The sequence below is a fragment of the Apis laboriosa genome, unplaced genomic scaffold (assembly GCF_014066325.1).
Source record: "Apis laboriosa isolate Shangri-la unplaced genomic scaffold, ASM1406632v1 scaffold18_cov149, whole genome shotgun sequence".
In the NCBI taxonomy this organism is placed as follows: Eukaryota; Metazoa; Arthropoda; class Insecta; order Hymenoptera; family Apidae; genus Apis; species Apis laboriosa.
The window spans coordinates 2,460,840-2,474,721 of record NW_025222233.1 but is presented as its reverse complement, the minus strand read 5'-3'; the positions used below and the strand labels follow the sequence as shown (position 1 = coordinate 2,474,721).

The 13,882-nt window shown below is 37.5% G+C and overlaps 1 protein-coding gene across 1 annotated transcript in view; it reads right to left on the bottom strand.

Annotated features, from left to right (window-relative positions):
- LOC122712070 overlaps positions 1 to 13,209 on the bottom strand; it is a 34,093-nt gene extending 20,884 nt beyond the window's left edge. The window contains exon 1 of the mRNA XM_043931388.1: positions 12,986 to 13,209. The gene's annotated coding sequence lies outside the window, so the exon portion shown is untranslated. The remainder of the gene's footprint in view (positions 1 to 12,985) is intronic.
- Positions 13,210 to 13,882: the final 673 nt, after the last annotated feature.

Below are 13,882 nucleotides of genomic sequence, written 5' to 3'. Positions count from 1 at the left end.
CATTTTGCCATTCCCTGGAGGGTTCCTCGGCCACTCTTCGCGAGTCGATTTAATTATTCCACGAAGGTAGGCGCTTTGAGTTTTCCGGCAGCGGTTGCACGCTGCGAACGGAAGAACAACCCGAGCTAAATATATTTCTGGACGCCAGAAGCGGCTCGACATTTTTTTCTTCTTCTTTTTTCCCTCTTCTTCACTTGTTTTCCCTCCATCGTTCATCTCCCTCTTCTTGTCTCCCTCACTCGCCTCTTTCCTCCTTCCTCTTCTCTTTCTTCCTCCTTCTTCTTCATTATTTTACCGACCTTTCTACATTTTTTAATGGTATCTACCACGTATTCCTTCTTATTCCTTCTCGTGCTCTGCCATTCCTTCCTTTTCTCGTCGTTTTCTCAACTTTCTCGTGTATCTCCACCATCGTGTGGATTCCACGATACTCCTAACTTCATTGCCTTTCTCTTCTCCATTCGAATATAGAGGATGAAACATACGCGCGGCGTCTCGTCTATTCCCATTCCGTCTCGGAAGTTGTTCCTCATGACCAGCTGTTCTTGTTGCCGGACAGAGTTGGAGCCGGCTAATCCGCTATTAATCGAAGCAAATGCCTGACCTCGCGATCTACTTGCCCGCTCGTTATTATTACTCCCCGGGGGATTTCAAGACCGCGCCGTTTCTCCGGGAACTCGTTTACGGATCCTTCTTCGTGTCCAACAATTTCTTTTCTCCCCTCGTTCCATCCGGCCACACGAGACCGCGTCAATTCCGCTTCCTCGTTCCGCATTGCGATGTTCAGTTACGCGTTCAGTCCTCTTCTATTTATTCTCACCGCGTTCGGATCCTCTTATCGACACTACATTTTATTTCCTTCCATTTTTTTTTTTTTTTTTAATTTTTCCACGGAGAGATTGATACTCGAGGAGCATCGACCTTCGAAGCAAAACGAAAGTTATTAAAAAAAGTTCCTTTTCATTCCTATCGATTTTTTTTTTTTTTTTTTTTTGAAAACACTTCACTTTCATTGGGATGTCGATAATTGTTCGATGAAAACGTTAAGAAGAAATTAATAGCGAATCGTGGCTTTCACTTCCTTTCGCTTCTAGAAATTGATTTGACAGTTCTTGGCTGTTAATCGCGTAATAAAATCGATGAAGGTACTAGCTGTTTGCGAGTGAGGAGGAAAGTTAGAATTTCAATCAGATGGCTATAATAAATTCTATTTCCTTAGTACGTCTCTTATCATAATTTATTATAAGAACATCCGACTGGACGGATATCCTCTTTCGCTTACTGTTAAACAATTCGCACGTGGTACGCGGTAAGCTTCTCGATTTCAGCGGCTTAATCAGTAGTACACGGCACGTGATGTCTTATTTTAGCCGTGTCTCGTACGTTTTTCTTTCTTTCTTTCTTTCTTTTTTTTTCTTTTTTCATTTACGATTCAATAATATCGAGGAATACGTGCGAGATTTATCCGGAATTGTGTGACGCAACGAGATTATATATTATGTAATTCGCGAATCCGTGACCCAAGAACATTGCAACCGAGAATATTTTTATCAACAAAGGGGTCATCGACAGAAACGAGATAATTGTACACGTGAACTTTGCTATTACTCAATTGCCCACGAAGAAAAATTTCTCGCCTCTTTTTCTTATATAGAATTATTGACAATGATGTGTGCAAAAATGCAAAAGAATAAAATTGTAAAAAATCAACAATTTTCAGATTAATGTAATTGTAATTGTCCAAACTTAAACTTTTCCGTTCACATTTCTATTTTTACGTTTTCTTATATCTTATATAAGATATTATATATATTTTTAAACTATAAATTTCTACAAATTATCTAATTGCAGATTCGTGGCATAATAAAGGGTACGATATGATAATAGTGACAACACATGTGAGGAACCGTATAATTCGTTGTTTTTCATCGACTCGGTTCACGACCAGTTCACCTATATATTAGATCGTCTAATCATCCGTTAATTGCCGGTCGAACGAGGAAAAGAACGACGATTACTGGGGACCTACTTCGATTACGTTTTACTTGCTGCTCGATCGACGCAAGTGAAAGCAATAAGAATCGAAGGTCTCGATTTGCAACTTGGAGAGGCGTAGCTAGTTTCTGAACCAGATCGTGCGTTTTCCTTGCATAGATTTTCGCTTATTTTCGAAATTTTAATTCGAAAAGGAAAAAAAATTGATTTTTCTATAAAATGTTTCGAATATCTCTTTACTGCTCTCCGTATCTTCAAGAAGAACAACTTATCTAATATCTCTCGCAAATAAATATTAAGTACGACGAATAAATACACTTCTACTTATCTAATTTCTAGAAAAAAGAATAAATTTCTGGAAAATTATCAGATAAATGAATTCTTTATGTAGTTGAATCAATCTTGCGATAAATAAGTTAAAGGAAAATGCATTTGAATCCTCAAACTGTGTAAAATATGAATAAAATATTGAAAATATTTAAAATATCCGAATAAAATATTCGAAAGAAATTTCACATTCAGACGTTTCACGTGGGCCGGGATATTCGAAAAATGCCGAATTTATAATTTTTCTTACATCACGAGACACCACCTCTTCCGCCTCTTCACCTAATTGGGAGGCAACGAGGTCGCGCGAGATCATTAATTAATCCCACGTGGGTGTGATGCGTGATCTTTCGAACTTAAAATCTTGTTCTTTTTTACATCGTTTATCATCCACCTTAATGGTGTTCTAACGATACGAAGCATTAAAAAAAAAAAAAAAAAAAGAAAAAGAAATCAAGAAGCTTAGATACGTGGGACGCGTCACTTAAGCTCGTGTATCTTACGCGGCTTTTTTCCCCGATAAATCTCCGAGCTGAGAAATTTCATTACCGAAGACGTGATACTTTTTTATAAATATAAACTATAAATATAAATACAAAATTTCTTTTGCAAATATAATCGTTAGAAATTACACTCGAAATGCTTATGGAAATTTCGTCCCAAAATCTAATAAATACGAAGAATGATTTAATTGAAAAAGATTAATCGCGTCAAACAAATAAAGTTTAGACGCGTTTCACCGGTAAATTAATTAGGATTTTCAAGAAAAAACGAAATTTTCTTAAAAGAAAGAGCAAGATCAAGTCCACGAGGAAAAGCAAAGAGACGCGTTTAATCTCGCGCGTGTTCACGGTCACAAGGTTCTAAGCCGCGGATGAAAAGGGCTTTTTAACCCCCTATTCAACCGATGCAACGGTGGTACGCAAGCAAAAAAAAAAAAAAGAAAAGAAAAAAGAAAGCTGGCAGCAAATTGAAGGGAGCACCGGCGCAAATAGATACGTGTTCATCATCGCCGTCTAGCCTATGGAGCGATGCCATAGGATGTTTTATTAGCATTTCCAAGAATCTCTATTTGCAACTTCGGCCCGGACGCCTCGAGACACGAGGGACCGGGTTGCATTCACCGGAAAACCAGATTTCTCGCATCTTTTCTTGAGAGAATCGTACGATGAAAAGAGAACGAATAAGCGATTCGAGGATTTGTGGAGGTATCGATGGATGATGAACGTTAAATTGATGGAATATCGCGTCGATTTGATTGAGATTGCTTGATTTGTACAGAGTAGAAAGTACGAAGATCGAGAAAACGTTTAATTTATGCACTCTAAATTTTAGAGAATATCGAGAGCGAATGAAGGAGTGATTCCAAGAATAGAGGTGGATTGATCGTGAAGATTTTGGGTCCACGTTGCAAGAATGTTGCGTGCAATATAGTTCTTCGAGAATATTGCCAATATCGCGCCAAATGAGCCAAATTTCAGCAAAATTTCGAATAAATGGCGAGTTAAAATATCGAAATCGGTCGATGAAGATGGTAAGGATCTCGAGAAGAAATTTCTTTTTCCGCGAAACGATTTACATAACGGAATTGGAGCGTCGAAATCGTGAAACGATACGTGAAATATAAACTGGTTGGGGAATTTTCCGTAGAATCTAATTGACGAAGTAGGACACGAATTATCGCGTTCACGCGAAACCCTCGACGAATACGAACGTTCAAATTACGGAAACGCGGCCCCCGTGTGCCCTCTTTGATAGATAGACCTGATGCTTATGAATGAGATACATTATGCATGTATCAGGTGATACGACTTCGTGCATAATATCACCGCGGCCACCTCTCTGACTGACAATCAAACTGAAAAATACATCGTATCGACGTAAAGAAAAGTGAAAAAATTATTTTTTTCCACATTTATTTTCTTACTCGTTTTTTCGCTCGCCCCTTTACATCAACTTTAATCAGTTACTTTAATACTTTAATACTTAAGATCTCACGAAGCGTTGATTAAATTCCAAAGAAAAATGAAATTACTATTATTATTATTATTATTATTATTATTATTATTATTATTATACCAATTACTTTGATAATTTTCATCTGTAGAAGAAAATTCATTAAGCCGATTGCATTGAACGAGAAGATACGCAAGAAAGTTTTCGTTCGAGAATGAATCTCTGATCGCGTCGACGTGGAAATTGCCATTCCAACGAGTGTTTTGCTTAGCGAATACCAGTGGAAATCAGGGCGAAAAATGAGTGAGTCGATCGACAAGGGGAGCATTGAAGGAAGAACGGCGCGAAAGGAAGCAACGAGGGGGGAAAAGCTAATAACCGCGGAGGATCCAGACCTGTGATTAATGCCCCTCTAAACGACAAACCGTCTCGATTGCAGATGTAATCGCTATGGCGAACCGGATGTAACGGGTCTCCATGGCTGGAGCTTCGCTATCGGATCGATTCGAAAATGCAGGCACGTGCAGTTTGTACGCGTTTTGCAAGCGTAACGTAACGACTCGTGGAACGCGTGGGTCGTAGGTGAACGCACGTCGAGTTTGCGCAACGATTATCCACCGATTTTTCGCAAGAAACCGATCGACCAATATTCGCTCGACGAGTATCGTGAGAGACCGTGAACTCTCTTTCCTTTCTTCGCCCCAATGGGCGCCGTGTAATACGATTAACTGGTTACCCGCTGAATTATCGATTCCAATCGAGTTCTCTCGGTTGTAATGTGCTGCTTTTACATGTCTGAAAGTATATTTAGCCTTTTACAATTCTATATACGACTATAAAACTTTACGATCCAATACCTCCTCCGTTTCCTTTCTTTATTTTTCGCTTGTATCACGATTGTAAATGATCCGTGATTCATTGCAATCGAGTTGAAAAAAATTTGGTAAAAGAGTAATGGAATAAAATTGAGATAAACTGAACGTAAATCATGTGTGGATCTATTAATGAGAAAGAGTACGAAAACAATGTACGACGATCGCAACGCGGACAATTGCCGGATTTTAGACACGCGGATAATCCGAGGAGAAAACGAATCGACAATTTGACAAATCCGAAATAGACAATTTCTGGGCATCGTCGATGGAACGATCGAGCAGCGTACAGGAGATCGTACGTCGACACTCGGTGACCTTAATAACCTCGTTGCCTGTTCCCGACGATCAATTAATTACCGCCTAATTGGCGTTGAAGCGACGGTATCGTCGCGATAAACCTGTAACGCTGTAAGCGACCGGCGACGTTGCCCCCTTCATCGTTAACGAAAACCATCGAGCCAAGATTTTTATCCGCTCTCAGAGAAAATAGCATCGTGCCTCGAGGAATTAAACGGCGGATAAATAAATAAAGAAAGTATTCGGAATTTCAATTTTCAATTCGAAGGATGAAGAATTCCCTCCGACGAGATTTTCCATTTTTTTCATACTTTCAAAAAAAAAAAGGTCGATCGTCGATCGAAAGACACTGGACGAGCGCGAATTATCGACAATTCGTTGGAAAAAGGAATGTCTGAAATCTTGCAAGGATCAAAGGATCGTCGAAATTTCCCCTCGAGTTAACGCGCCGGGTCCGCTTCTGCCCCCGAAAAATGAGGCCGGCTCTCCCTTTCGTGTTCCCGCGGGCAACGCGCGCGGCCACGCGGTCTCATTGCCAAATATGGCTGGCCGCGGTATTCTTAGCACTGCTCGAGCGCGAACGACGCTCGCCGGAGCCGGCCGAGCGGACCGCTTCGTTCCTCTCCGTGAACACGGAGACGAGGCGGCCGCATCGGGTGAGAACAGATGCGATACAGCTCGGCGAAACCGCGTAAACGTCGGACAGAGATGTTCGCGGGAAGATAGAGGGAAGAAACGAAGACGAGTGGAACGATAAGAGGCATCGTGGCCTGGAGAAATAACGCGAGAAACGCGGGGGAATATCGTTTATATCGGATTAGAGATCGCGATTATGGGCTACGGATTCATGGAATTATTGTGGTGTTCGATGCGTCTCGATACGAACGAGAGATTTTGTCCGAGCGAGACTCGGGATGGAAAAAATTGTACTTAGGAAGAGAATAAGAAGAAGGTATAGAGTATTCTTCTTTAGAATACGAAAATCAATAACACGTGAAATACTTGGTCGATGAATTGATCTTGAGAAGAAAAGTGCTTAGATTAGGGGAATCGTTTCTCCTCGATATTCGAACAAACGTGAATCGCTCGANATATATATAAAAGAGAAAGGAGCTGGGTGAACCGATGGAAAAGGGCCAATATTTTCTTTCCCAGCTGCCTTCCCCCCCGAATGAATCAATATTTTAATCGACCGCTTCGGGAAGCCACTTCACGTCCGTGTTTTCTTCCGACTTTTCTTGTCGGCAAAGGAAAAGTCGAATAACTCTTCAAATATAAAACGGACTGCCAATTATATATCTTGTTTTTTGGCCAATTAATTTTTTTCCAAGATGTAAAATTTAAAGAAGAAAAGTCGAACTCGTGAAACTATATGCATCTCGACTCAACAAACATCTAATTCAAACACGTGAGGCAATATTTAATAACGATTGGTCGGACATAGACGAGTCGCTGAAGAGACGCCAGGAATCGGTGTTATTTTTAGATCGGTTCGCGACATTGCAGTGTCCACTAACTGCGAGTGGATGCACCGAATTGCCGTTTCGCACGCGTCCAAGAAAATCGTTGATCGATCTCTCTGGGTCACTGGGATGCCTGTCCCAGCAACGTTTAGATTTCGTTCATTCGGCGAGCGGCTAGCTAAAGTTCAAAGGATACCTTTCGTCGTCCACAGGGTTGGCGCGCCCACCTTTCGATTTCTGGGTCAGGTCAGAAGGGTGTGGTGAATGCTTCGAGTGCTGATCGCTCGATGATTTATCGAAACAAGGCTGCAATTTCATTAGACACCGTAGACCTTCGTCGGTGATCACCGGTTACGCGACTTTCCGTGGAAAGGCGCGGCATTTTCCCTCCAAGACTACGATTGGCCTTCGCCCGCGATCAGTCCAACCGTTTTCGTCCACCGATTCTCGAGAAAATTGCAGATAATCACGTTTAGTAAGAGGTTACGCTTCGTGAAAATCTTTAAACGCTCCAACACTTGTCGAGCATCGAGTTACAGGCTGACTAATTGCTGTCATTCATTATAGCATTATATCTATTCCACCTTTGTCTTTTCTCTGAGTTTCCACATACCTTCCTATAATAGCACGGCCAAGTGTTCGCTAACCCGTTATGCGCGTCCTTATCGCTCCTCCATATGTCATAAGTCACGTTCCCATGAATGAATTTCTATCGCAGTCCGATATGTGACCAGCGTCGCGAAACGATCGTCCCATCGAATACAAAGCGTAGGAAAGTACATGACACGATCAAGCTCCGTTTATCTGGGTCAAACATCTCTCAAAATCCACCTGTACGTTTCATCTTTCTAAAATCTACCTCTGATTCTTCGAGCGTTCCGTGAAAAGCATTTCGACGAAGATTAAAGAATAGCCGGCCGAAAAGCGACGAAGCGAAAGAATAAAAAGGACGAGAAAGAAGGGAGCCGATGACCGGAAGGAACGAACACGGAAATAAGCGTAGGTCGAGAGAATAGGTGCAAGGTGTGCGAGGTAGCAGGTTGTCAAGGCAAGGGAAAAGGAGAAGGAAAAGGGAAGAAGATAAGGAGAGGAAGAGAGAAAACAGGGCCACATAAGCGGCAGTGAGAGTGAATGGATCGATGCGACCGTCTCGACGCAGCGGGCGCCATCGCCAAAACATCGTCGAGCCAAAATATCAACGTTCATCGATCTTTTGGATTAGAGCTGGTTCCGTAATTTGCCAAATTGTCGTGTCACTGAGCGTTCAATGTGCTTCTTTTAAAACGTTAATTCGATCGGGTTCTTTGATAATCTGAACGAGAAACATTCAAGTTCGCGTTGAATTCGAGAGAAACTTCTTTTAAGCTTTGATCCGTTTAACATCTGGAAGATACAAGACGAGGATGTAGGAGGAACGAACCGAAGCAAATTCACACGAGATAAATAATAGAAGTAAGATATCTATCGAATGTGTTGCATCATTGATAGAAAAACACACGTTGGATGTCGATCGTGCGTCGGAGTGAAGACCTTAGAAGACGGTGCCCTGTCAGTTACCGCGATTATGAGCTATGCTTACTGCCAATTTATCTTGTGTCGCGATCACAATGCTATGCTTGCATACTCGAGGTTGTTGACCCAGCTAAGATGCCATATTTCCATGTGATTTCTCTCAGCGTTTACTTATGTATTCGGCAACGTATGATAAAAAGCTATTATGTTCAACTTGACATTACAGATACGAACGATAGTATTGTTCGTCCTTAATACTCATTGATTATTCGATGCCGACTTATATAGCATTATTTACGATTACGATGGTAATTTGATTTAACTCGTACGTCATCTAATAAGGATCTACGAGAATAAATTTGTAAACACTATCGATCATCCGTAAAAGTAGATTGTCTCGACGACGGAAGCTAAACGGGAGCAGTCTTTGTCTTTACGATATAATACCATTTTGTCGTGTCATAATACCACTGTATATAGTCACAAAGTGTCAAGAGAAACGGCGACACGCTCCCAACAGATAATGGAATAGTTTAAATATTGCCTCTCTGTTTTTCCGTAATTAATCAAATAATTAAGAAAAATAACTAACGAGCTTGTAAGAAGGTTGAAGAAAGAAAAAACTTAGGAATAATTTGTGATGACTAGAGGCAGATTCTTAGTTAGTAAGCTTGATTAACTCGGTCTGTGCAACAACGACGCGCATAGAGCCGTACACGCATGCAAAATAGCGCGAATCGTTGAATCCTTTTGATCTAGAAAGTTCATGGGAACTCGAGTAGAAACATTCGCTTTCACTATTTCTACGCTACAAATTTTCTCTCCACCCTCTCTTATTTACTCACGCGAAATTGAAAAATTACAAACTGCTGCATAATAGTGTAGCAACCAGTACGTGTATACGAAGATCTCTTTTGTAAAAATTAAAATTTTAAATCACAATTATGTTACTTTTGCGTTGTGCTTTCGTCCCGTAGAGGATTGAATCGACGAAGATATACCTGATCGAAATGACAAAATAAAGTCCTGAAATAAATGACTCGAGGCGCAAAGATAACATTATCCAACTAATTCTCGTCGAGCCGATGACATAATCGACCAATGTGTGCATGCAAATTGTGGTTATTCCTCGATGCGCGCACACGACACTGCCCACGGAAACTCGCGATTATTGCAAAACCGAAGAAAAGGGGTTTTTACGTCGAAGATGCGTAATTCAATGGATAACAAATATGCGTGATGCAATCGTCTGAAATCACTATAATCTCGTACTTGTCTTCTTTCGATTGCAAAAACCCATGTATACGATTGCTTTTCTCTTATAAGATCGTGCAAAGAGTGCAGAAAATAAACAGGCAGTGGGGAAAACAAAAGGGGTAGATTGAAAAGCCGCCTCGACCGGGGATACATAAGAAGTTGAGAACGACGATCCAACAATGGTAACGAGGACACTGGCTTCTATTCAAAAGAGTCGTTTTTCCCTAGATCAGCTGATCGACGAGAAATTGAAAAGAAATGAGGTTCCTATGATGAAAGTTTGGAAGTTATCTTTGAGAAGACCATGTTACATAAAAATAGTAGAGGCTTTGTGAAAGGCTGACAAATCTTCTTGACAGATGAAATGTTTATGGCAAATTTCTCCTATGCAAATTTCTTTGTGAAAGGAGAGCGCACGAACAAGATTTCGTGATGAGAGAACATCCTGATATCTTTCGACACTAACACTCGATTCGGCGCAGATCTGACCTAAAAATTAGCGTAAATTTCATGAAAGCAACTTACACGTTTCAGTACAGTCGAGCTCGCTCACTCGTTCTTAAGTAGCTCGCTCAGCGTTTTCGCGACTTGAGTGGCCACACGAGCCTTTCAGACACGAACTTTCAGAGAGCAGACATGGAGTAAGGTTGAGTTGAAAAAGAAAAAAAATCTGTGCGAAGAGAATCGGTGGGAAAAAGTCGCTCGTAAGAGGGATTCCTTAACCACCCTTGATTTCCATCCACTTCTGGCTAATTGACTCGACTCCAGACCGTTTTCAGCCTTGAATTACTTTGAGCATAGAGGGAATGAGCTTTCCAAATTTCTTAGAAACTCTTCGGTCATCTTTTCCTTTTTTCATATGTGAAATGACAAGATCAAACTTAAGAACAAAGTTAAAAGTTAAATTGTTTTCTTGCTTAATGTATTAAAGAGAAAAAACAGGGTGAAAAAGATTAACGAATTGAAAAAAATGTTCCAATTCTAAGGAAGTAAAGATTTATGTAGTGATTTTATCGAAATTGAACAGAAAGCTTTGACTATAGATACACAGGATAGCCGAAGCGTTGTGCATGAACGCTTCAGCAACGAAGAATTCGCGAATCTGGGACAGTTTGATCGATAATGGCGTAAACCTGGCCGCGGCAATTCCAGGAATGGCATCCTAATTGGATCCTTCTTAAATAAGTATTTCAATTTACCTACAATCTACCGTCTTTTCAAGGTACGCTGTTCTTTTGAAAAAAATATGTAAAAATATTATTTGACTTCTTCGAAAAGACGAAATTTATAAACTTATTGATCGATTGATAAGATATAATTGAAAATAATAATCGTTAAAATCTATTTATAACTATTAATATTTTAAATAAAGATTTATTAACCGTGAAAAAGAAAAATATCAATTGAAAATGAATTCAGTGATTTTCTGGAAATGAAAAAAATTTGATGAAAAAAAATACAAATATTCAAAAGAATTTCTGGATATTAAGACCGTGTAGAGAAATAGATAATGAATTTTACTTTGAAAAGTAATACCATATAGGGTTTGTTTGTCCGGACTCTATTTGGATTTCGCAAGCTACTCGTTCAAGGTTACACGTTGTCTGCAGCATTCATAGTGATGCACCAACGTGCATTTTGCACCGAGGACAATCGATAAACCACGATAAAGGAATTAAATGTTTGTTGTATATATCGGAATCACAAAATTTTCACTTGTCAATATATTCATCCTTTTTATCTATTTTTTTCCATTTATTGTTCAATACATTTATTTGCAATTACTTTCTGCTTCATTTATGATTTATATCATTTCATTTCTGTCGAAAAAATTTCAAATTTAATTTATTGATAAATCTGAAAATTTTAATTTTAAAAATATGAATATAGGATTTTATGTACAACTTTACATCTGATTTTCACCATAAAAATAGCTTTTAAATTTCTTCTTTTTTATCTCTCTTCTGATAACACATAATTACGAAAATAATCAAACTATAAGAAATAAACAGAAATAATTATAATATCCTTTGGAAAAAAAATATTCAGATTTTGTAATAATTAATTCCAGTTTAATTTAGAAAATGAAATTCATGCATGTCTTCTAAATTTACTTCAAATTTTTTAATTTTTTATTCAAATTGCCTTATTTTTTAATGTTTCAAATAAAAAATACAATGATTTAAAAAGAAAAAAAATTTTAACACTAATTATATTAAAGAAAATAACCTTGAATGACATATATATTTATTAAAAGTAGTTCCAATAATCACGTGACGAACGTTGCTTCGCAGCACGTGCACATAACAACAAATCGAAAGGAGCAATGTTACGTCATCGATGCACAGCAGGTACGCAATCGCGAAATTGGCTTTAATAGTAAAGACGTTGTTCAACTGGAGTTACGAGACAACAAGAAACCTTATGAACGAGAATTGTCCAATGTTCATTATATATAAGGAATATTTAAAGAATCCAAATATATATATAATGTGTATATGTATAATTATTAAAATCACGTAAATAAACATTATAAACAAATTTAAAATGATATAATTTTATAACAAAGTTTAATAAATTACCGGAATGCTATTGTCAATATTTATACTGGAATTTTTATTGTCAAATATTTAATTAATTAAATTATAAATAAAATTATAATTAACTAATTAAATTATAAAAATTATTGTATAAATTTTAATCATTTAATATCTTTTCCTTCTTTTTATGACGAATAAAAATTCATTTTCAAACTACGACATCAAAAAATGGTTATTTTAGGAATACGAATGCGAAAGAAACGAATTAACAGAAAATATAATAATATTTTATATTATACATATAATTTTTTCATATTATATGATTAAATGGATAATCTTCTTGATTACTTTGTAAAATTTTATAATAAATATTAAAATTTAATTTATAATGTACAAAATTATGATTAATAATAAGAAGATTATTTTATAGATGTCGATAATCATAAATATTAATTTTTTGAAATTTTTTCTTTTAAATATACATGCTATATGTGTATGATATATATACAAAAAAAGGAAAATATAAAGATTAAATCTTTAATATATGCTATAACGAATTATGTGTCAGAATATTTTCTAAACATCAAATGTCAAATATTGAAAAGTTATTGATAACTCAGTTTTAATTTTTTGAGTCAAAATAATGCTTTTATAAATATGTTTTCACACGTGCGTACGCACACTCCAAATCAGAACATGATATCAATCAATAACATGCATGAATTAATCAAAAAATAAGGGATGAAATTGACAGATGACATACCGTGGTTGTTTCCTCGAAGAAATCGACACTTTCTTGCAGTAGTTTTCTTCAAATTCAGTCTATTATAATTGCAGCACAAAAGGGTGCACAAAATTATCACTCGCGTCATGCATGAGTATTGTTTTTTTTTAACATATTTGTCACGAATGTTTTTGATTTTACACGTCAAAATGTAAAACGTGAAATTAAAAAAACAGCAAAAACACCACGAACCGGCTAATGAAACCAACAACCGCACCTCCGAAGCTTGCAACAGCAAACTGGCTTGTCTCGTGCAGCAAACTTTCATGTAAGGGCGCAGCACGCGCTTCTATTGGTAGGCAGCTGCGTGGCTAAGCCAATCGCGATCGATCGTTCACCGAACATTGACCCCCCCCTCCCTAAATATATCATAACATATTTCTGTTTGGTACCACATTCAGAACAGAAAGCTAATATACAATGTGTGAAGAACAAAAATTTCGAACGCGTAATTGAAGCTAACTGTAAAACTCAGTTAATTAAACTTTTCTTCTTAATTTTACTAAATATACAACTATAGTTGAACTAAGAAGACAGTGCTACGATTAAGTATATTAATTGAAAGCGCATGCGTCCACGTGGATCACCATGGTTACGATAAGTCTGAGAGAAAACGCGCGTATTTTTTTTAATAATATCAATTATAAATTTAACAAAATAAATATTAGATTTAGTCATAAATATACATTTCTTGAATTATTTTATGTACGTTAAAGTATAATTTACATATTTAATATATTTATATATTTTTCATTTTAGTTCGTATTATGTACATCGAGTTATTAACCGGTTATTTTAAATATCATAAAAAATTAAATAAAACGTGGAATTTTCACTTACTTGGCAGACGATGAACTCGAAATAAGAAAAATATTT